This window comes from Ailuropoda melanoleuca, chromosome 10, assembly GCF_002007445.2.
Source record: "Ailuropoda melanoleuca isolate Jingjing chromosome 10, ASM200744v2, whole genome shotgun sequence".
Lineage (NCBI taxonomy): Eukaryota > Metazoa > Chordata > Mammalia > Carnivora > Ursidae > Ailuropoda > Ailuropoda melanoleuca.
The window spans coordinates 55,933,040-55,955,131 of NC_048227.1; the positions used below are offsets into that span (position 1 = coordinate 55,933,040).

The 22,092-nt window shown below is 37.1% G+C and overlaps 1 long non-coding RNA gene across 1 annotated transcript in view; it reads right to left on the reverse strand.

Annotated features, from left to right (window-relative positions):
- Nucleotides 1-6,649, reverse strand: part of LOC117804245 — a 164,893-nt gene extending 158,244 nt beyond the window's left edge. The window contains exon 1 of the long non-coding RNA XR_004628595.1: nt 6,524-6,649. This is a non-coding gene — a long non-coding RNA (uncharacterized LOC117804245). The remainder of the gene's footprint in view (nt 1-6,523) is intronic.
- Nucleotides 6,650-22,092: the final 15,443 nt, after the last annotated feature.

Genomic DNA, 22,092 nt, shown 5'->3' on the forward strand with positions numbered 1-22,092 from the left:
CCAGAGCCCACCCTTTGATGACCTGAGCTAAGTGAAAAAACTTTTGCCAACCTCAGAATCCTGTCATCTATTTTCATTCAGACTGTTAAATTCACTAACCTAAAGAAAGCCATAGATAGTAAATGTAACTATGCCAAAGGGACCCCTTCATCCAGTTTGAGTGAATGCTAATTTCAGGGACAAGCAAACAAATAATTAACATCCAAACCTGTCTACCTCAGTTCTCCTGCAACCACGTCTCCATTTTCAATGCACCAATTCTTTGTCCTCAAACTCAACATTGTAAAGAGGCTGAGTTTCAGGAAGGGATAAATAGCTCTTCATTTTCCCATGAAGTTGAAGTGAACCCTGAGCTTACTGTCTCCCAACACCTGCTCACTCTTCCTGGCACTGCTCACATTCCCTTTCTATTCTCATTTCCTACTCATTCACTGAGAATGAGCTGTTGGAACAGAATTATCTCCACAAGGAGAGAAAGCAATAGTTAAGAAGTGACAATAATGATACCACACAGTTGACTTAGGACAATCCAATGAAACTCTACAAGCAGGTCCCTCTTTTCCGGGTGGTTCAGTCTTCACCTGACCAAAATGAACACAAAAGAACCAAATGATTGGAGTAGTCAGATGTGTGGGCCAGGATATTCTCATTGACCAAGTACCTGGGTTACCCATGTTAAGGTATAAAGAGAGCAATTCATCTTAAAGCAAGCTGTTAGAAATACTATCTTTATTATGCAAGCAGAAGTTCTATCTTCCTTTCTTAAGAAGATGTGGTCCATAAATACAATGGAATATTACTCAGCTATCAAAAAGAACGATTTCTCAACATTTGCTGCAACATGGACGGCACTGGAGGAGATAATGCTAAGTGAAATAAGTCAAGCAGAGAAAGACAATTATCATATGGTTTCTCTCATCTATGGAACATAAGGAGTAGGAAGATCGGTAGGAGAAGAAAGGGATAAAGAAAGGGGGGGTAATCAGAAGGGGGAATGAAGCATGAGAGACTGTGGACTCTGAGAAACAAACTGAGGGCTTCAGAGGGGAGGGGGCTAGGGGAATGGGATAGGCTGGTGATGGGTAGTAAGGAGGGCACGTATTGCATGGTGCACTGGGTGTTATATGCAACTAATGAATCATCGAACTTTACGTCAGAAACCAGGGATGTACTGTATGGTGACTAACATAATATAATAAAAAAATATTATTAAAAAAAGTTTGAAATAAAAAACCGACAAAAATTAAAGGTTTGCTAATACTAAAATATACCGTTTGCCATAATATCCTCTGCGGGTTTTATTTTATTCAAATTAAAACCACAAATAATCTAAAATATTCAATTATAGGGAAAAAAAAATAAAGCACAGTACAATCACTCCCAAGAGTCAGAAGATACATGTTCAAGTCCTGATTCAATAAGACAGTAACCGTAGAATCTTGGGTAAATTATTTAGCCTCCCTAGATAACAGTTTTCTCAAACATAAAACACAAATTTGCCCCATCTATCCCACGGGGATGCTGTGAGAATGGATTGAATTAATATATAGAAATACTTTCTACACTTCAAAGCTCTGCATGTAGATAGACTCTATATAATATTACCATTCTGTTTTTAATATCCCATTAATAATTCTTGATTTCCTGCCATTTCTCAAGTCCTTTCTTTTAATATACCAATGATCCTTTTCTGGAATACTGAAAAATTTCTTGTTTGTAGTTTGAACTCCACTTCTAATCCCTTGCAAGACAAATACCCCCCAAACCCAGCTCTTTTTTAAACTACTTCTGGATAAATATTCAGGCATTCTGGTCTTTTGATTTTTTTTTAAATAACTGAGGAGCTGGTTTTCTTGTGAGGATTTTTAAAAACATTCTGGGTCCACAAGAAAGAGGTTGCAATCTCTTTAAACCGGATTCAGAGAATATAGGGGCTCTCAGTAATAATTTGTGTTACATTGTTACAACATCACTATCTGCAGATCTCAAGAAACATTATAAACACTGTCACCTCGACTGTTGCTTCTATATGATTATACCAGATTTTAGAGTTAAAATATTTGGACATAAGTAGTTGGCAAAAGCCATACATGAAATCCTGTTATCACATTCAACGGTACAAAATAAATGGAAAAATGATGATGCTTTGGCTAGAAGAGGAAGAAAGACTTTAACTTGGAAAAGCAAACTCAGAGGGACAGGATGCTGTCACTGAACTCATCACTCTCATCTGATGACATCTGAAAAACTTAAAGCTTGTACAGTATGTTTTTCTCACCTTTTACTGGCATATCAGTTTAATAGAGCAACTTTTCTTGAATCAGCAAGAATATCATGTTGTCATCTCAAAATGAACGTTAATTATCTCCCAGAAATATTTAATACAATGATTAGGACTAATGAGAGACTCACCTAAGCCTGATATAGACAGCTTGTATGACTCAGTCAAAGCATTTAATTTTGTAAAAAGAAAAAAAAAAAAATCCAGACAACATAACGAAAAGATTAACCGCTTCCTAAAACTCTTCTATTGATGATTGTGGCATCATGTAGATACCGTTCCATTTCGAACTGACCCCAGGATAAAACCATAAATCAACTCTGGGCTTAGTACTTATTAGCAATGATGACTCATTGTTCCCTAGTTGATGTTAAACTTTTTAAAGGGGTGGAAACATTGTTAACCAGACATTTAAAGAACTCACATAGAGAAGCTTTGGAGTAGGCAAAGGTTCAGAAAGCGAGATGAATTAATTTAGGGAAAAAGCTGGGGGTTTGAAAATGCCAACTAAAAGCTTTTCTTGTAAATTGAATTGTCATTTCAAATGTAAAAGCATTGGGCTTTAATTAGGTATACAAAGCTGTCCTGAATAGAAGAGAATTTTAATGACGATGTATTGCCTGATAAGCCGACTACTCAAGCAAGATGTACAGAAATATCAATTCATTTTCTTACGATAGAGCACATGAAATATTATCTACAGAAAATTGTTCTGTCATGAGCAGAGAAAAGCAGAAAAATTTTCATAAAGTACAAATCAACAGGTAAAAACCATGTTTCTTTTTGTTAGACAAGGAAGAAACTACTCTGTAAAGTATGGCAAGAAAAGAGAATTACTATAGGAGCAAACAGTGGTTTAGACCCTTAAATTATATGGGCAAACCTGAGAGATACTGCCGGTTCACTTCTAGACCACCACAATACAGTGACTATTGCAGTACAGTGAGTCAAATGAATTTTTTATCTTCCTAGGACATGTAAAAGTTATGTTTACATTATACTGTAGTCTATTAAGTGTGCGATAGTGTATGTCTAAAAGATGTATTTTGCTTAATTAAAAACACTTTATTGCTAAAACTGCTAATCATCATCTTTGCTTTCAGCAAGTTGCAATCATTTTGCTGATGAAGGGTTTTGACTTAATGTTGATGGCTGCTGACTATTCAGGGTGGTCACTGCTGAAGGTTGTAGTGGTTGTGGCAATTTAAAAAAATAAGGCAACAATGAAGTTGTCACATTGATTGACTCTTTCATGAATGATTTCTCTGTAGCATGCAGTGCTGTTTGATAGCATTTACCCATAGTGGAACTTCTTTCAAAATTGGACTCAAACCTCTCAAACCCTGATGGTGCTTTATCAACTAAGTTTATGTGATAGTCTAAGTCCTTTGTTGCCATTTCAACAGTCTCCACAGCATCTTCACCAGAACTGGATTCCATCTCAGGAAACCACTTTCTTTGCTCATCCATCAGAAGCAGCTCCTCATCTGCTCACATTTCTCATGAGATTGCAGCGGTTCAGTGCCATCTGCAGGCGCCAGCTCTAATTCTAGATCTCTTGCTAGTTCCGCCGCATCCGTAGTTACTTCCCCCACTGGAGTCTTGAACCCCTCCGAGTAATCCGTGAGGGCTGGAATCAGCTTCTTCCAAACTCCTGTGAATACTGATATTTTGACCTCTTCCCATGAATCACAAATGTTCTTATTGACATTTAGAATGATAAAAAAAAAAAAGAATGGTAAAATATTTCTAGAAGGTTTTTCAGTTTACTTTGCCCAGATCCATCAGAGGAATCACTCTCTATGGCAGCAATGGCCTTACAAAATGTATTTCTTAAATAATAAGGCCTGAAAGTCAAAATTACTTGATCCAAGGGCTGCAGAATGCAGGCTATGTTTGTAGGTATGAAAACATAAATCCTGCTATATATCTCCATTAGAACTCTTAGGTGACTAGGTACATCGCCAATGAATAGTAGTATTTTGAAAGGAATCTTTTTTTTTTCTTTTTTTTTTTTTTTGCTGAGCAGTAGGTCTCAATCGGGGCCTTAAATATTCCACAAACCATGATGTAAACAGCTGCGATGTCACATAGGCTTTGTTGTTCCATTTCTGATGCATGGGTAGTGTAGATTTAGTATAATTCTTAAGGGGCCAAGGATTTTTAGAATGGTAAGTGAGCATTAGCTTCAACTTAAAGTCACCAGCTGCATTAGTCCCTAATAGGACAGTCAGCCTACCTGTGAAGCTTTGGACTAGGCATTGACTTCTCCTCTCTAGCTATAAAAGTCCTAGATGGTATCTTATTTCAATATAAGGCTGTTTCATCTACATTGAAGATCTGTCATTTAGTGTAACCACCTTCGTGAATTATCTGCGCTCGATCTTCCGGCTAACTTGCTGCAGCTTCTCCATCAGCACCTGCTGCTTCACCTTGCTCTTTCCTGTTATGGAGGTAGTTTCTTTCCCCAGACCTCATGAACCAACCTCTACTAGCTTCAAACTTTTCTTCTGTAGCTTCCTCATCTCTCTCAGCCTTGACAGAATTGAAGAGAGTTAGGACGCTGCTCTGGATTAGGCTTTGGTATAAGGGAATGTTGTGGCTGGTTTGATCTTCTATCCGGATCACTAAAACTTTCTCCATATCAGCAATAAGGACGTTTTACTTAGCATTTGTTTGTTAAACTGAAGTAACATTTTAAATTTCCTTCAAGAACTTTTCCTTTGCATTCCTAATTTGGCTAAATGTTTGGCACAAGAGGCCTAGCTTTTGGCCTATCTCAGCTTTCAACATGCCTTCTTCACTAAGCTGAATGATCTTTAGCTTTTGATTTTAAGTGAGAGACTGACTTTTGATCACTTAGAGACCATTGTAGGGTTATTAATTGGTCTAATTTCAATATTGTTGTGTCTCATGGAATAGGGAGGCCAATGGAGAGTGAGAGAAATGGGGGAATGGCCAGTGAGTGGAGCAGTCAGAACACACACATTTATGTTTGCCATCATATACGGCCACAATTTGTGGCTCCCCCAAACAATTATAACATCAAAGGTCACTGACCCCAGATCTCCATAACAAATATAATATAAATGAAAAAGTTGAAAAATTGTGAGGATTACCAGAATGAGACACAAAGCTAGTAAACACTGTTGGAAGAAACAGCACCAATAGACTTGCTTGATGCAGCTTTGCCACAAACCTTCAATTTGTAAAAAAAAACAAAAACAACAACAACAAAAAAACCCAAAAACCCATGGTATCTGTGAAGCATAATAAAGCAAAGCATAATAAAACGAGGTATGCCTGTTTTGTATGTATGCTGATTGTGTAAACCAGATCTCACCTCCCCTGGCTTTCATGCATCTTGACCAAAGAAAAGAGAGGTCAATGATCCACTTTTAAAAGTAAAAATAAACGGGTGGAGTACACCTTTTATTGAAAGCATTCCTAAAGGTATGTGAATAATCCTTTATACATTTTAATTAGTTTGAATTAGAAAACATATCCTTCATGGCCAATTATTTCTGACTCAGTTGTTTACTTACTTACTATGAGAATGACCTGCAGAGTCTTGGTTGAGCCAAGATGGATATTCTGCAAAGCTCTGCTTTATACATGAGCGTTAGGGCACCTCATGATGATGTGTTCTTTCTGAAACAGCATAGTGACATCTAGATATATAGGTCAATGCAGAGGAGAGCATTCTGAGTAATTATACATTACCTAAATGATCATTTAATATCTAGGTAACTTAATTTTTTCTTCCTGTAAGCATTACTCATAAGGTGTTAATTCTCACATCATCTTCGAGAGGAAGGTCAGTATTATTAGTCATTGAGACTAAAGTTAACTTCACCGATTCCTCTTTAAAAATACAATGCTGAAAAAGTGAAGACACCAGAGGTCACAATAGTAGCAAGTAAGTCATTTAAGACTTCTTGGTTCTCCTTTATTTAGAGATGAGAAGGAAGACAAAAAATTGAATAGGAAGAATCTAGAAAAGATGAAGGTCTAATTGAGACAAAACAGGATAAGAAAACATTGAAAAAATTAACCGATTTGCTTCAGTGGGAAGTAAAATCTATAAGTTCTGATGGTGCTCTGAATCTTTGATTCCGATTTGTGATTTGGGTTGGGTTAGTCCCTGAAGGAAAATAATTTTAGAAGAATTCAGGATATTACCAACTCTGATTTCCTACAAATAAAAAATCTTTCTTTTCTACTATTAGAAGCTTAGAATACCTGGATAAGTGGGATTATTCATTTCAGAGGCTGTTCTTCCTAGAAGTCAAAACAAAGGATGAGGATCTCCACGGTGGGCTGGAACCTGCAGTGACTCCCATCCTTCTCTCCACTTAGCCAAACCTGAGGATACAAAACACTCCCATCAGTATCAGAGGTTTCTCATGGCCCAGGGTGTCCACAGGGGAGTGTGGGGGGAAGGGTTTAGTCTGGCTGAGATGAGTGGCAGCATTTAAGCTGGACAGATACCATTCCAGCGTCTACACAGGAAAAAATGAGAGAAGGTAGCAATCACTGAGTTCCCTTCATGACGGTCAACTGACCCAGCTCAGAAGAGGCCCCATTCTGCCCCATACTAATGAGATCAGCCTATCAGTTCAGAAATAGTCCCTCTCCTTTCAGTCACCACTGTGGGCATGCTCCCAAGACACCAGCATCAGAGCACAAGGGAGTTGATACATAAATGGCTCACCAAGCGCAGGGAGCTCAGAGATGAGCCTTAGAGCCCTTCTGAGAGATGAAGGGCAGAGAGGGTGATAACTTGTTTGGGGTGGAGGTTTGGTCTCCGAGATCACTTGAACACACCAGGAGCACCTTAACCTGACTGACTAATAATAGAAGCACCAAGAAAGAGCATCATGAGGCCTGGTTCCACTTGTGTTTTCTAGGACTCGCTTATTGAGTCTCATTATGCAGTTTTACCAATATAGAGATTACTGTATTTTTAAAAAGTAGATATAATGCACATACCACAAAACGTACCCTTTAGAAGTGTACAATTAAGCAGGTTTTAAAAGTATATTCACAAAGTTATGTAGCAACAAGCATTATGTATTTCCACGACGTTTTCATCAGCCCACAAAGAAACCTCATACCCATTAGCAGTCACCCCCCCTCAGTCCCTGACAACCACTAATCAACTTTCTGTTACTATGGCTATGACTATCCTGGGGCTTTTATATACATAGATCACACAATATGTGGCATTTTGTGGCTTCTTTCACTTAGCATGTTTTCAAGGTTCATCTATATTGTAACATGTATCAGTAATTTATTCCTTTTTAATGCTAAATAATATTCCATAGTATGCAATTACCACATTTTGTTTATACATTCATCAGTTGTTGGACATTTGAGTTGTTTCCACTTTTTGGCTATTATGAATAAAGTTATGAACATTGGCGTACAAGCTGTTGTGTGAATATATGCTTTCAGTTTCCTTGGGTATATAGCTAGGAGTGGAATTGTTGGGTCCTAAGGTTAACTCTATAAATTAACTGTTTGAAGAAATGACAAACTCTTTCCCTAAATAGCCACACAATTTTAATTTTCAGCAGCAACATGTGAGGATTCTAATTTCTCCACATCGTCCCAACACTTGCTATTTTTTCATTTCTTCGATTTTGGCTACTCTGCTGAATGTGAAGTGGCATCACATTGTGGTTTTGAATAGCATTTCCTTAATGACAAATGATGTTGGGTATTACTTTATGTGCTTATTTGGCATTTGTATTTTTTTAGGCATTTGTATTTTTTTTTGGAGAAAGATTTATTCAAAGACTTTGCCCAATTTTAAATTGGGTTATTTATTTTTAGTTGTTAAATTTCAAGAGTTCTTTATATATTCTGAATAATAAATGCTTGCCAGATATATGATTTACAAATATTTTCTCCATCTTTATGGGCTGTCTTTACACTTTATTGGTCGCATTCTTTGAAGCATAAAACTTATTAGTTTTGATGATGCTCAATTCACCTGTTTTCAGTTTGGTGGCTTGTACCTTTGGTGTTATATTTAAGAAATCACTGCCAAATCCAAGGTCATGAAAATTTACACCTATGTCTTCTCTAAAAGTTTTAGCACTTACATTTAGGTATTTGATTCATTTTGAATTAATTATTGTATATGGTATGTGGTAGAGATTCAATTTCATTCTTTTGCATGTGGGTATCCAATTGTCCAGCAGCATTTGTAGAAAAGACTATTCTCCCACTGAATGTTCTTGGCACCCTTGTTGAAAATCAATTGATCATAAATGTTTGAGTTTTCTGGACCCTCAATTCTATTCCATCTATCTTTATACTAGACACATACTGTCTTTATTATTTTAGCTTTGTGATAAATTTAAAATGAGAAAGTGTGAGTCCTTCAACTTTGTTTTTCTTTTTCAAGGTTGTTTTGGCTATTTTGGGTCCCTTGCATTTTCATATGAATTGTAGCATCAGTTTGTCAATTTCTTCAAAGAGGCAGCTAGAATTTTGATAGAGATTGTGTTGAATCTGTAGATCCATTTGGAGAGCACTGACATCTTAACAATGTTGTGTCTTCCAATCCATGAACATGGAATGTCTATCCATTTACTTAGGTCTTTTAAAATTTCTTTCAATGATATTTTATAGTTTTCAAACTCTAAGTTTTGTGCTTCTTTTGTTAAATTTATCCCTAAGTATTTTATCTTTTTTGTTGACTGCAAATGCAACTATTTCCCAACTTAACATCTTCAGTATATTTATTGCTACTATACAATCAATTTTTTGAATATTGATCTTGTATCCTGCAACCTTGTTAAATTAATTAATTAGTGAATTCTTAAAACTTCCTATATACATGACCATGTTATCTACAAAAAGAAATAATTTTACTGTTTTCCTAATCAGGATGTCTTTTATATCATTTTCTTGCCTAAATGCCTTGGCTAGAACCTTTAGGACAATGTTGAATACAAGGTGTGAGATTGGACATCCTTCCCTTGGGAAGGTATATAGTCTTTCACCAACAACTATAAAATTATATGTGAGTTCTTCATAGATGTTATCAAATTGGGGACGTTCTTTCTATTACTAGTTGTTGATTTTTTTTTATCATAAGGGTGTTGAATTTTGACAAGTTTTTTTCTTATCTATTGAGATGATCATGTGGCTTTTGTCTTTTATTGATGTGATGTATTACATTAGTTGGTTTTTGGATATTAAACCAATCTTGCATTCTTAAGATAAATCTCAATTGGTCATTGATCAGTCTGCTTGTGCTGCCATAACAAAATACCATAGACTGGATGACTTAAACAACAGAAGTTTATTTTCTGGAAGTCTGAGACTGGGATGTAATTATGGCTGGGTTCTGGTGAGGTTTCTCTTCCTGGCTTGCAGATGGCTGCCTTCCCACCATGTCCTTACGTGGAGAAAAAGAAAGTAACCCATGTCTTTCTTTTTACATTTTACTGTAAACAGAAAGAATCAAGCCACTCCTTCAACATTTAGTTTAGAAATCTCCTCAGCTAATTATTCAACTCCATCATTCTCAAGTTCTATCTCCCACAAAATACTAGAACACAGTTCAGCCAAGTTCTTTTCCACCTTTCGAAAAATCATCTTTCTCCAATTTCCAAAAACATGTTCCTCATTTCTCACCAGAATTGCATCACCAGAATTGTCTGTAACATCCATATTTTCTAGCATGTACCTCAAAATTTTTTCACTCTCTACCCATTACCTAATTCCAAAGTTGTTTCTACATTTTCAGGTATTTGTTACAGTGGCACCTAACTCCTGGTACCAAAACTTATCTTTGTTAGGCTGCCATAACAAAATACCATAGACTTAATAGCTTAAACAACAGAAATTTATTTTTCATAGTTCTGGAGGCTGGAAGTCCAAGTTAAGGGCTAGTGTTGAGAGGTGCCCAGAACAAAAGAGGGCTCTGAATCAGGTCTGCCACTTAGGCCATATGATTCAGAAGGTCCAGTGGTACTTGAAAGTTCAGTGACAGATAGGGATGGTGTTCAGAGCCTTTGGCAGGTCATATGTGTAAACTGTAGAGCAAGCCCTTAGTGTTTTTGCTTGTTTGTTTTTTGTTTTTTTACCAAAGCTTTACTATATTCTTGGATAACTGCTCTCCTTTTAAGATACAACTCTCTCTCTCTTATGTTCAATTAGCCAGCATTAAGGAGAGCACGTGTAGTGATGAGCACTGGGTGTTACATGCAACTAAGGAATTGTTGAACAGTACAGCAAAAACTAATGCTGGCTAAGATTTAACTCTTGACCTGTTACTTGGCCTTAGTAGAGATCTCATTCTTAATCATGAGCCAGAAATTTACCATGTGACCCAAGGTGCCTATGATGAACTGGTGTTATCTGACACACCAAGTCACAAAATTGGACATGTGCAGCAGAATTCCATCATCTAATGGAAATGGTATATACATGATCAGGCCTGAGCAGGCATTGAAGGCACAAATAAGTTACATGAATAAGTGACCCAAATGCCCATGGTCCCACATCTGCTATACTGCCTTCTCCTTGCTTATACCTATGCCCTCATGGGGAATTCCCAATAATCAGTTGGAAGAGGAAGAAAAGATTTGGGCCTGGTTTACAGATGTTCTTCACAATTCATGGGCGTGACTTAAAAGCAGAGAGCCATAGCTTTCTGCAAGGTCCCTGAAGGACAGCAGTAAAAAGAAATCTTTCTAGGATAGAACTTCAACCAGCACATCCAATTACTCACTTTGCCTTCAAGGAAAAATGGCCAGACATGCAATTTTGTACTGATTCATGGGTTGTGGCCAATTGACTTGGAAGGAACATGATTAGAAAAGCTGTGACAAGGTTTAGGGAAGAGGTATGTGGATAGACCTCTCTGAACAGACAAAAACCATAAAGATTTTGTGTCTCATTTTGTCACTCACTGAAGAGTAACCTCAATAGAGAAGGAGGAATTTAACAGTAAAATAATCAATAATTAAAAAATCAAATTGATAGATGTCCCATTCTGTGGATATCGGTCATCGTCTTTCCCCAGCCTCCTCTGTCATTGCTCAATGAGCTTATCGCTGGGGTGGAGGTTACATATAGGCTCAGCAACATGGGCTTTCACTTACCAAGGCTAACTGGGCTATGTCAACTGGTGAGTGTTCAATCTGCCAGCATCAGGGACCAACACTGAGTCCCTGATATGACACCATTGCCTGGGGTGATCCGCCAAGCACCTGGTGGGAGGTTGATTACATTGGGCCACTTCAATCAATGCAAGGGGCAGCATCTTGTTCTTACTGGAAATAGATACTTACTCTCGATATGGATTTGTCTTCCCTGCTCACAGCTCTTCTGCCCAAATTACCCACTGGATATACAAAATGCCTTATCCACTGTCATGGTACCCTATACAGTATTACTTCTGACACTTCCTGATAAAGGAACTCACTTTGCAGCAAATAAAGTGCAGCAATGGGTTCATGCTCATGGAATTCACTAGTCTTAACATGTTTCTCACCATCCTGAAGCAGCTGGATGGATCGAGTGGTGGAATCCCCTTTTGAAGCCTCGGTTACAGTGCTAGCTAGGTGGCAATACCTTGCACGGCTAGGGCAAAGTTCTCTGAAACGATATATATGGTCTGAACCACTGACCAATATACAGTGCTGTTTCTCCTACAGTCAGGTTTCATGGGTTCAGGAATCAAGGAGTGGAAGTGGAATACACTCGCTATTAGCCCTAGTGATCTGCTAACAAGACTTTCTTCCTGTTCCCATGAACTTATGCTCTGCTAGCCTAGAAGTCTTAGTTCCAAAGATAAGAATGCTCCTACTAGGAGATGCAACAATGATTCCATTGAACTGAAAGTTAACGCTGCTGCCTGGCCACTTTGCACTCCCCATGCCTCTGGATCAACAGACAAAGAAGGGAGTTACTGTGCTATCTAAAGTGATTGAGGGGCACCTGGGTGTCTCAGTCGGCTAAGCATCTGCATTCAGATCAGATCACGATCCCAGGGTCTTGTGATCAAATCCTGCATTGGGGTCCTGGCTCAACGGGGAACCTGCTTCTCCCTCTCCCTCTGCCACTCTGCCTGCTTGTGCTTGCTTGCTCTCTCTCTCTTTCCATGTCAAATAAATAAATAAAATCTTTAAAAAATTAAAAAAATTAAGTGATTGATATTGACTACCAAGGAGAAATTGGACTACTCATCCACCAAGGAGGGACGGAAGGAATGCAGGGGATCCCTTAGGGTGTCTTTTAGTATTACTATGCCCTGTGATTAAAGTCAATGGAAAACTACAGCAACCCAAACCAGGCAGGACTACTAATGGCCCCAGATCTTTCAAGAATGAAGGTTTGGGTGACCTCACCGGGTAAAGAATAACCAGTTGAGGTGCTTGCTGAAAGCAAAGAGAATACAGAATGAGTAGTAGAAGGTAGGTATAAATATCAGCTATGACCACATAACCAGTTATAGAAACAAGGATTGTAATTGTCATGAAGATTTCCTCCTTATTTCTTATGAATATGTGTGTGTGTGTGTGTTCTTTCCTCTCTTCTTTCCTTATCATGTAACGTAAGATGTGTTGGCCGTATATCATAGTATTTAATTATTGTTAATTTTACACCATAGTATTTAAGTTACAGGATATCAAGGAGACGTAAACATCACTCAGTACTCTATCTCTTCTGAGGCAGGGGTTATTGTGTTTTCAGTTGTACACAGGACAATTGTATAATGTTAGGCAGAATTATGACCTTGTTATTGTCTTTATTTGGAGATTAAATTTGGTTTAAGGAGATGTGTTTGGATGCCACATTGACAAGGGGTAGGCTTGGTGATGATTAATTTTATGTGTCAACTTGATGGAGCCACTGGATGTCCAGATATTTGGTCATTTTTCTGGGTACACTATGAAGGTGTTTTTAGATGCGATTAATATTTGAATGGTAGACTGGGTAAAAACAGATTTCCCTCCCTAATGTTCATGGTCCTCATCCAGTCAGTTGAAGATCTGAATAGAACAAAAATCCTGACTCCCCCACAAGTAAGAGGAAATTCCTCCTGTCTGACTATTTGAGCTTGGACATCAGTCTCCTTTTGCATTCATTTTAAACTGAAGCATCATCTCTTCTTGAATCTTGAGGCTGCTAGCTCTTGGGCTAGAGCTACACTATCAGCTCACCTGAGTCACCAGCTTGCTCACTGTATATATGTACAGACAGGTGGGGATGGAGGGAGTTTAGTTGTTTTTCTGGATAACCCTGATTAATACAGTCATGATACAGAATCCTTTTTATACATTGTCAAATTCAATTTGCTAACATTTTGTTGAGAATTTTTGTATCTATATTTATAAGAGATATTAATCTATAGTTTTCTTGTGATGATTTTATCTGGTGTATAAACCTTATAAAATAATTTGAGAAGTACTTCCTTATTGTCTATGTTTTTTGGAAAAAAATTTCAAAGAATTATTATTAATTTTCAATTAATACTCTTTTGTTTGATACTCTTTACCAGTGAAGCTGTCTGCTCCTGGACTTTCCTTTGTTTCCGTTGTTACTAATACAATCTCTTTACTTGTCATAGGTCTATCTTGATTTTTTTAGTTTTTCTTAAGTCAGTTTTGGTTGTTTTTGTCTTTCTAGAAAGTTGTCGGTTTTATCTAAGTAATTTGTTGGCATACAATTGTTCACAGTATTTCCTTATAATTCATTTTATTTCTATAAGGTCAGTAGTGATATCCCTTTTTTCATTTCTGATTTTGTAATTTGAGTCCTCTTTTTTCTTAGTTAAAGTAGGTAGAGCTTTCAAAATGGATGAAAGACCTAAATGTGAGATAGGAATCCATCAAAATCCTAGAGGAGAACATAGGCAGCAACCTCTTTGACTTCAGCCACAGCAAATTCTTACTAGACACATCTTGAAAGGCAAGGGAAACAAAAGCAAAGTGAACCACTGGGATTTCATCTAGATAAAAACCTTTTGCACAACAAAGGAAACAGTCAACAAAACTAAAAGGCAACCTACAGAATGGGAGGATATATTTGCAAATGTCTTATCAGATAAAAGGCTAGTACCCTAAATCTATAAAGAACTTATCAAACTCAACACCCCAAAAAACAAAAAGAAATGGGCAGAAGACATGAACAGACATATCTTCAAAGAAGACATCCAAATGGCCAACAAACGCATGAAAAAATGCTCCACATCACTCGGCATCAAGGAAATACAAATCAAAACCACAATGAGATACCACCTCATAACCAGTCAGAATGGCTAAAATTAAGAAGTCAGGAAACAACATGTGTTGGTGAGGATGTGGAGAAAGGAGAACCCTCTCAAACTGCTGGTAGGAATGCAAGTTGGTACAGCCACTCTGGAAAACAGCATGGAGGTTCCTTAAAAAGTTGAAAATAGAGCTACCCTATGACCCAGCAATATCACTGCTAGGTATTTACTCAAAGGATACAAACATAGTGATCCTAAGGGGCACCTGCACCCCAATGTTTATAGCAGCAATATCCACAATAGCCAAACTATGGAAAGAGTCAGATGTCCATTGACAGATGAGTGGATGAAGAAGATGTGGTCCAAAAAATGAAATCTTACCATTTGCAATGACATGGATGGAACTAGAGGGTATCATGCTAAGCAAAATAAGTCACTCATATGTGTGATTTCACCCATATGTGGAATTTAAGAAACAAAACAAGATCACAGGGGAAGTGAGGGGAAAATAAGATGAAATCAGAGAGCAAGACAAGCCCAAAGAGACTCTTAACTGTTGGAAACAAACTGAGGGTTGTTGGAGAGGAGGTGAGTGGGGAGATGTGGTAACTGGGTGATGGGCATTAAGGAGGGCACTTGATGTAATGAGCACTGAGTGTTATCTGCAACTGATTAATCACTAAACTCTACCTCTGAAACTAATAATACACTATACGTTAATTAATTGAAATTAAATAAAATTTTTAAAAATTAGGTAGTTTTGTCTCTTTTGTTGATCATTTCAAAAAACCCAACTTTTGATCTCTATTTTTTAATCTCTTATTTCATTAACTGCTATTTCTTCTTGAACCAGTTTCAGTGATTTGTGTCTTTTTTAGAAATGTGTTCATTTCATCTAGACTATGTAATTTGTTGGCATAAAATTGTTTAAAGGGACACCTGGGTGACTCAGTTGGTTAAACATCTCCTTCGGTTCAGGTCATGATCCCAGGGTTCTGGGATCAAGTCCCACGTCAGGCTCCCTGCTCAGCGGGGAGCCCGCTTCTCCCTCCACCTGTTGCTCTCCCTGCTTGTGCCCTCTCTCTTTCTGACAAATAAAGAAATAAAATCTTTTTAAAAATTGTTTACAGTATTGCCTTAGAATATTTTTCATTTCATTATGTAGTAAGATCCTCTCTTTCAGTCCTGATTTTGGTAAATTGAGTCTCATCTCTTTTTTTTTTTTTTTCCTTAATCAGTCAAGGGAAGTGCTTGCCAATTTTGCTGATCTTTTCAAGGAACTAATTTCAGGTTTCATTAATTGTTTTCTACTGTTCTATTTTTCCTGCACCATATTTGAATTCAGTTAATGAAGTTCTTTTTTTTTTTTTTTAAAGATTTTATTTATTTATTTGATGGAGAGAGATAGCCAGCGAGAGAGGGAACATAAGCAGGGGGAGTGGGAGAGGAAGACAGGCCACCAGCGATCAGGGAGCCCGATGTGGGGCTCGATCCCAGCACCCCGGGATCACGCCCCGAGCCAAAGGCAGACGCTCAACGACTGAGCCACCCAGGCTCAGTTAATGAAATTCTTAATCTTTTACTGTTTTGCTTTTCTCAGGAGTGGTAGGGAGGCTGTGAACATTACTCTGTGGACTTCATTGCATCATTTGGGCTCTCTGATACTCTGGGCTCCTTTTGGGTTCATCATCAGAAAAGCTGGGGGAGGATTCTTGCTCACTCACTTCTGCTTCAGAACCTTGGTTCTGGTAATTGCTGCACACCTCCCGTCAGGGGGTTCTTCTTCTGTGGCTCCAGTTCATATTGGACTCCCAAGACACTGTTTTCTCTCTTCCTTATCTTCAGGCCTGGTGTTGGTAAATGCTGTCCATTTTTGCAAGTCTCTGGACCCTTCAACCTCCTTTGTTGCATCCTTTAATGTTGCCTACACTTGTGCTAAGTGTTATTAAATTCCCTTAAAAATCTCATCTAAGGGGGTCCCTGTGTGGCTCCGATGGTTAAGCATCTACCTTCAGCTCAGGCCATGATCCCAAGGGCCCAGGATCAAGCCCCATATCAGGCTCCCTGCTCAGTGGGGATCTGTTTCTCCTTCCCTCTGCCATTCCCTCCACTTGCGCTCTCTGGCTCTCTATTTCTCTGTCAGATAAATAAAATCTTTAAAAAAAAATCTCATCTAAGTGTACTTTCTATTTCTTTATGGGACTCTGACTGATATAACCAACCTCATTGGCTGGCAGTACACAGTATAATCTGCTACAATATGTATCCTCTCAGCTAACAGTTTTTTTTTTTTAAGATTTTATTTATTTATTTGACAGAGATAGAGACAGCCAGAGAGAGAGGGAACACAAGCAGGGGGAGTGGGAGAGGAAGAAGCAGGCTCATAGCGGAAGAGCCTGATGTGGGGCTCGATCCCATAACGCCGGGATCGCGCCCTGAGCCGAAGGCAGACGCTTAACCGCTATGCCACCCAGGCACCCCTCAGCTAACAGTTTTGTTTGGAGAATTATGTATCTATGTCTGTGTCTAAATATCTATGTCCCATTTATCATCCATCTATCTATCCATCTATCTATCGTCTACCTATCTATCTTTCTATCCATCCAACATTAGTAATAGATTATTTTTCAGGAAGCATTTTAGAGAAAATAAGCTTATGCAAGTCCACAATGCAATGGAACCTTAAAAGATATATGTAATTGTACGATTCTATTTATGTAGGTTATAAAAGAAGCAAAACTAATTTATGGAGCTGGAAGTTATAAAGTGACTATTTCTGGAGGAAGGAGGTGTAGTGAGGGAGGGAAGAGGATGGGGTCATTTAAGATGCTGGATATTCCTTTTCTTTTCTTTTTTCTTTTTTTTAAAGATTTTATTTATTTATGTGACAGAGAGCCAGCGAGAAAGGGAACATAGCAGGGGGAGCGGGAGAGGAAGAAGCAGGCTCCCAGCGGAGGAGCCCGATGTGGGACTCGATCCCAGAACGCCGGGATCATGCCCTGAGCCGAAGGCAGACGCTTAACGACTGCGCTACCCAGGCGCCCCTGGATATTCCTTTTCTTGACCTTGGTGGTGCTCCCAGAAATGAGTTCACTTTGTGATAATTATTGAGCTGGGTATTTAGTATTTGTATGGGTTTCGGCATACGTATTATTCTATTTTGAAAAAGCAAAAGTTACAAAAAAGCTAATATTTCCCATTGTACTATACAAATGAAATTTTTGAGAACTCATTACGTCTGTTCATTACACCAAAATCAAATGAGATGTCTTTTATGGAATAGTTGAAAGGTGTTTTCCAACCTCATTTTTGTACAAAGTTTAGACAAGCTTTTCAGTGTGTGCCAGAATAGTAACAGATCAAAAATTTAAAAACAAATTTGAGTCAGTTCTTTTTTATTATGCAAGAGACTCTTTTGACTCTTTAATTCATTTATTCTTTCATTCAATAACCATTTTTCTGAGTGTCTAGTATGGTCTATACCTTGTGCATATGCAGGGAGGGTCAATAATGAAAAGAAAGATCCATGTCACAAAGCATTCGTCTTTGAAACAAACCCAAGTAAATTAAATTTAACATGATTCTTCTTGTAAGAAGAAAAGAGACTCTGGGAGCCTGCAGGCCTTTGGAACTGCTCCACTCAAATGAAGGGGAAGAATTAAGCAGCCACTCTGGAGGTAGGGGTGGGAAAGTGGGGATGAGATAGGAATCATAAAATTCTGGAAAGCCACTCCTTTCTGGGAAGTCTAGAAGGCCATCCTTTCTTGAAATCATTTATTTTTTTATAAAATACAGTTGCTAAACTCCCCAAATGCTTGTCAAATGATTTTTGTTTTTGTTTTGCAGAAATACTCATTTCATTTATTGTATTTTTAGTTCTACAATTTCCATTGGATTTTTAAATAGATCCTAGTTCTCAGTCAAAATTCCACATCTTGTGATTTAGATTCCTGAGTGTGTTTAACCATAGTTACTTAACATTTCAAGCCTGATAACCCTAATATTTCTATCTATTTTGAGTCTATTTCTATAGGCTAAGTTTGCTATTTGTTTTTGGTTATTCATTTTTTCCTGACATGTCTAGTAATTTTATTAAAAGTGGGTTTTGTATATGAAAAATTGAGACTCTGAATGATGTTGTCTTCCTACAGAGTGAGGTTAACCTATTTTCCTGGCAGGCATATCACCTTGCTGGGATGGGGACTAGGGCAGCTTTATTTCTGGGTGTTTTTTTTTTTTTTCTTACCTGAGTAGTCCTTTAAGAATCTTAGTGAAAGTCTGAGTATTTACCAGAACTCTTTCCCTCTTGGGGTTAGCGGGGGAGAGAAATCTCTGAACTCCAACTGTTTTTGACCCTAGTTCTTTGAGATGGCAAAAATCTCTAAGTGGACCATTAACCCCTTAGAAGCCCCTTTCTGCCTGGAACATTGGCCCCTCAGTTCCTTACAACTTTGATACTCTTGAAAGCCAATTATTCTCTTTCTAACCCATAGAGGCTGCAGCAAGCTCTAGGCTGCTGCTTTCCGTTTATCCTGTAGGTCTCAAGCCTCAGATTAGAGAGCTCAGAAATAGAACTACATACATATTGTCAACGGATTTTTGACAAAGGTGCAAAATCAATTCAGTGAAGAAAGAATATTTTCAACAAGTGGTGTTAGGGAAATTGAAAACCCCATACAAAAACATGAACTTTGAGCCATACCTCAAGACAAATAAAGAAAACCTAAAACGAAATCCAAAATGAATCATGGACTATTGCATAAAACCTAAAACTATAAAACTTCTAGAAGAAAACTTTAAAAAAACATTGCAAGCTTGGATTAGGCAAAGAGTTCTTAGTTATGAAGCCGTAAAAGAAAAAAATTGTAAATTGGAGTCCATTAAAATTAAGAAGTTCTATGATTTGAAAGACACTGTTAAGAGAATAAAAATGCATGCTACAGACTGGGAAAAAATATTTAGGAATCAAATTAGCAAATGCCTTGAGGGGAGAAGGATCTTGACTTTAAAAGCACTCTTGCCTTGTAAGAGATTCTTTTTAAAAATTTGTCTTATTTTGTTTTTCAAATTTATTGAATAGTATTACTGATGTACAATAAACTATTTGAAGAGTACAATTTGACAGGTTTTCACATATTTATAGACCTACGAAACCATCACCATAACCAAGATAAAAGAGATTTCCATCACCTTCAAGAATTTCTTCATTCTCCCCCTCCCCATTCTTCTTCCACCCTCTGTCCCCAAGCAATCACTGGTCTGCGGTCACTATAGAATAGTTTATATTTTTCTACAATTTTATAGAACTGGAAATATACAATATACTGTATTGTGTCTGGTTTTTTCACTGAGCATAATTATTTGAAATTCATCTATGCTGTTGTGTATATCAATAGTTCATTACTTCTTATTGATGAGTAGTATTCCATCATATGGCTATAACACAATTTGCTTATACACTTGTTGATAGACTTTTAGGGGGTTCTTGATTTTTGTTATTACAAACAAATCTGCTATGAATATTTCATTTGTATGTGGACACATGCTTTCATTTCTGTTGGGTCAATAATACCTAGGAGTGAAATGGTTGAATGTATTATAGGTACATGTTTAGCTTTTTCAGAAAGTGTAAAATAGTTTCTCAGAGTGGTTGTACTATTCTACATCTCCACCAGAAATGTATGAGTTTCAATTGCTCATCAGAACTTGGATATAAACAACCTTCAATTTTATTCACTCTGGTGTGTATCTACCATTATCCTTTTGTAGTTTTTAGTTAGCATTTCCCCAATGATTAATGATGTTGAATATCTTTTCATGCGCATATTTCCTATCTGTATATCTTCTCTGATGAATTGTCTGTTCAAATCTTTTGCCCATTTAAAAAAATGGGTTGTCTTCTTATTAAATTTTAAGAATTCATTGTATATTCTAGACATAGGTTTTGTCTGATATGTATTTTGCCACTATTTCCTTGTAATCAGTGTCTTGGCTTTCTGTTTTGGTAACTGATCTTTTAAAAAGATTTTATTTATTTATTTGAGAGAGAGAGAGCATGAGTAGGGGTGGGGAGGGAGGGAGAAGCAGACTCCCTGCTGAGCAGGGAGCCCAATGTGGGGCTTGATCCCAGGACCCTGAGATCATGACCTGAGCTGAAGGCAGATGCTTAACCAAATGAGCCACCTATAAATGTTTTTGAAGAGCAAACTTTAAAAAAAATTCTAAGTTAAGTCTAATTTATATATTAGGTTTTTCTACTTCTTGTTTTCAGTGAAGCATTTGAGAAATCTTTGTCAGCTTCAAAGTTACTGAGATTTCCTCCTGTTTCCTTATAGTTTTATAATTTTAGGTTTTACATTTGATATTCAGTTTGAGTTCATTTTTGTATACGTATGAGGTAAGGGTAGAGTTCATTTTTTGCACATGAATAATTGTTCCACCATCATTTGTTGAAAAGATTATTATTCTACATGGAATTGCTTTGGAATTTTGGTCAAAAATTAATTAATCGTACATGTGTGTATTTCTTTCTAAATTCTCAATTCTTTCCCATTGATAAATATGACTCTTTTATAGCCAATACCATATTATCCTGATTATGGTAACTTTATAATAAGATCAAAATCAGCTGGTGTAAATCTGTCAATATTGGTCTCCTTTTTCAAAGTTGTTTCGGCAATTCTAAGTACTTTACATTTCCACCTAAATTTTAGAATAAACTCATCAATTTAAAAAAAACTTGTCAATTTCTACAAAGAGTTTTGATAGGACTTTGATTGGGGTTGCATGGAATCCATTCACTAATTTAAAAAGAAATGACATCTTGGGGCGCCTGGGTGGTGCAGTCGTTAAGCGTCTGCCTTCAGCTCAGGGTGTGATCCTGGCATTCTGGGATCAAGCCCCACATTAGGCTCCTCTGCTAGGAGCCTGCTTCTTCCTCTCCCACTCCCCCTGGTTGTGTTCCCTCTCTCGCTGGCTGTCTCTCTCTGTCAAATAAATAAATAAAATCTTTAAAAAAAAAAAAAAAAGAAATGACATCTTAACAGTATTGATTTTTCCAATTCAAAAACACAACATATCTCTCTTTTATTTAGTTCTTCTTTAATTTTTCTCAGAATGTTCTATAGATTTCAAGTTGTACATACTTTTGTCAAATGTATCCCTAAGTATTTTTAATAGTTTGATGCAATTGTATGTGGTATTGCTTTTAAATTTTCAGTTGCAGATTGGTCATTACTAGTATATATATATGTACATTTGTATACAAATATATTTACATATAACAATTTTTTATTTCAATTTTAAATGAAATTTTAATTTAAAAGATAATATTTTAAAATTTCAATTGCTGATCATCCATTTCTAGTATACAAATATAAAAATATATATATTTGGATATTTGATACAAGTTGCATATATACATATATCTGCATATGTATAGATTGTATACAATATGTATTTGTATATGAATATATTGCATACACATATATATATTTCTATATTGACCTCATGTCTTGCAACCTTGAAAACTTACTTATTAGCTCTAGTAGCCCTTTTTGTTAGATAATTTAGG